The sequence below is a fragment of the Rhinopithecus bieti genome, unplaced genomic scaffold, assembly GCF_001698545.2.
Source record: "Rhinopithecus bieti isolate Rb0 unplaced genomic scaffold, ASM169854v2 scaffold_33652, whole genome shotgun sequence".
In the NCBI taxonomy this organism is placed as follows: Eukaryota; Metazoa; Chordata; class Mammalia; order Primates; family Cercopithecidae; genus Rhinopithecus; species Rhinopithecus bieti.
The window spans coordinates 6,286,764-6,290,211 of NW_016814761.1; positions in this window are offsets into that span (position 1 = coordinate 6,286,764).

The window sequence follows — 3,448 nt, forward strand, 5'->3', positions numbered from 1 at the left end:
CCATGGACCCAGATGAAAACATGGATTTCTACAATCTCTGGAAGTATATTGCTTTGGGCGCTTGGATTGAGTCTACTTCTCCTGGTGATCCGATGCTCCCTCCGTCGCATCCAAAAACAAAGGAAAAAACAGGAACAAGTATGGGCTACCTTTCTAGGATTGAGGCAAAACAAACAGGGGGAAATGCAGGGGCCATTGAAAACAATATGCTAAGAATAGATAGGGCTCAAGGACAGTATCTCCAGTTGAACTTTTAATGAACTCCAGTAGGCGCCAAGAAGGCAGACAAATAAGGAAGAGCCTAGAGACAAGGAACTAAGCAGAAGGTTACATCTGGGTAGAGAAAGTTTGTTTTGCATTGTGTTATTTCTGCTGACGTGAGGTTTATGGAGTATAAATAAAGTGAGGCGGAGGCTCTGCGCACGGCCGCCATGTTCTCTGTTTGTCTTTGTCTCTTGTGTCTGTTCATTCTTCACCACCCCCAGTGCGGTCCTCCATAGGCAGCATCTTCCCGGAGGGGGCAAGGGGAATATATCCTCAGGAAGGTGCACTTATCAGCCTGGGCAGGCAAGCTGAGCAAGGAGAAAGGCACCAAAGAGGACCCTGGAGGTTTGTGATCGGGAAGGAGGGGGCCAGGGAGCAAGGAGTGGCCAGGGCAGAGGAGAGGAGGGCCCAGCCTCCACACAGCCCCACACAGGTCTGCCCTAAGGCCACGCCCGTGGGAGTAGCTATGCATCTACAGCCCTGGGTGCCAGCTGGTTGCTCCCAGCCTACCAGGAGCTGGGCCAGCAAACGTGCAAAGGGAAAGATCAATCCAAGGCTCCCAGCAGCAGTGACCCCAAGCGGGCTCTGCATGTGCCTCTAGTTTTCAGGGACTGCTCCAGTGAGAGAACGCTCCAGAGAGCGTCCTGTGCTGCTGGCCCTGTGGCCTAAGGGAAGCTCAGGAAGACCACAGCCCCTCAAGACCTACCTGCGCCTCCCTGGGTATTCCGTCACTGGGTGGGAGTGGCCATGGCAGTGTGGCCTCTGGTGAACAAGGTGACAAGCTTCAGAGCCCGGGAGCCAGGCCCAAGTCAATTGCCCTCCGTGACTGGAGGTCTGGGAGACCCATTGCTGGTGTTACCGAGAGGCAACAGCGGGGAGGTGACACCAAGCCCAGGAAGCACAGAAGCCAGGAAGAGGGGGACGGGCAGCGACATAGAGAACTCTGACTCCCCACGCTGCCTGAGGATCTGTCCCATACAGATCCGCACAGACAAAGCTCCACAACGTGAACAGTGACACTGTCCGAAATGACCATCAAGGGGGGAATGACTGAAAAAATCTACGGGATGCCCATGCTGGGGGGATTTGGAAATAACAAGCTAGGTCTTCCTCCAGTTGCAGCGAAAGCCGTCAGTGATGACCGGAATGCCGAGCAAGATCTTACACACTCAGAAATACCCGCCATCTCTATGCACGGGCAAAATCTCAACAATACAGACACCAGGCTGGGTGCAGTAGCTCATGCCTGTAATCCCAGCACTTCAAGAGGTCGAGGAGGGTGAGCTGTTTGAGCCCAGAAGTTGAAGATCGGCCTGTGCAACATAGTGAGAGCCCATCTCTACAAAAATACAAAAATTAGGCATAGTGGTTCACGCCTGTAATCCCAGCACTTTGGGAGACTGAGACAGGTGGATCACTTGAGGTCAGGAGTTCAAGAAAGCATGGCCAACATGGTGACGCCCCAACTCTACTAAAAATGCAAAAAATTAGCTGGGCATAGTGGCACATGCCTGTAGTCCCAGCTACTGGGAAGGCTCAGGCAGGAGAATCACTTTAGCCGGGGAGGCAGAGGTTGCAGTGAGTCGAGACTGTGCCACTGCACGCCAGCCTAGGTGACAATGAGACTTGGTCTCAAAACAAAAATTAGCCAGGCATGGTGGTACATGCCTGTAGTCCCAGCTACTCAGGAGGCTGAGAAGGGAGGATTATTTCAGCCTAGCAGTTGGAGGCTGCACTGAGCCAAGATCGTGCCACTGTACTCCAGCCTGATCAACAGAGTGAGACCTGGGCTCAAAAAAAAAAAAAAAAAAAAAAAAAAAAAAAAAAAAAAAAGGCCAGGCACGGTGGCTCACACCTGTAATCCCAGCACTTTGGAAGGCCAAGGTAGGCAGATCACTTGACATCAGGAGTTCAAGATCAGCCTGCCCAACATGGTGAAACCCCATCTCTACTAAAAATATGAAAATTAACCGAGCATGGTGGCACAGACTTGTAATACCAGCTACTTGGGAGGCTAAGGTGGGAGAACTGCTTGAACAACAAGGAGGCAGAGGTTGCAGTGAGCTGAGATCACACCACTGCACTCCAGTCTGGGCAACAAAGCAAGACTCCGTCTCAAAAAAAAGTAGACACCAAACTGGTAGAAATGGTTGCTTTGAAGGAGTGGGGGATATTTAGATGTGAAGACATGTTCACTTTTTACTTAATAACACTGAGCTCATTAAAAGAAAACTTTAAATGTATGGGTAGATTTTATGCCTTTTTTTTTTTTTTTTTTTTTAACTAGGGAATGGCTTTGTTGCCAGGTTGGGGGGCAGGGGCATGATTAGGGTTCACTGCAGCCTCGACCTCCCAGAGCTCAAGCAATCTCCCTCCAAAGCATCCTGAGCAGCTGGGACTAGCAGCATGTGCTACTGCACTGGGCTAATTTTTTGTGTTTCTTTGTAGAGACAGGGGTCTTGCTATGTTGCCCAGGCCGGTCTCAAATTCCTGGGCTCAAGCAATCCACCCACCTTGGCCTCCCAAAGTACTGGGATTACAGGTGTGAGCCACTGTGCCCAGCCCCAGCCTAGATTTTATAATAAAAAAAAAAAGATTAAGAAAATTTTCTCATCCCCGTCTATAAGATGGAGATTTTAAAATAATAAAAGAAAAAAAGGAGAAAACTTTCCCAAAACTATGAAAAGGACTTCTGAGAATGAAATATTAAAAGTCATTTGACTTTTGTCCCAGTTCTATCGAGATTTAGTAACTGCGGACACACCCAGGTGAATTTCCACCTACCTGCCAACATCATCCTTGCTGTTTCTTAAGGATTCAGGCACACTCAAGTAGACCAAGACACGTGCAAATCAGACCACTACTTCCCATACTTTTTGGACTCATTTTAATGGGTTGTGCATGGTAACCCAATATGCTCACACATGCACACAAGAATCACATGCAGAAATCAAAGTTTCAAGACAGGACAGCTACTGTACGTGCCTGCCCTCTGGTATTTTCGAGTTTTCTTTTTTCTTACCTAGTATAACCTAGTAAATTGAATTTACAACCCACTAAGAAATCACAGCCTGAGGACTGGAAAACAGTGAATTAAACAACCTCTTTGGGCACTCTAGCTCTTCCAGAAAACCATGTTTCGCTGCAGCATCCTCAGCATCCTTCAGCAAGGAGGGAGGCAACT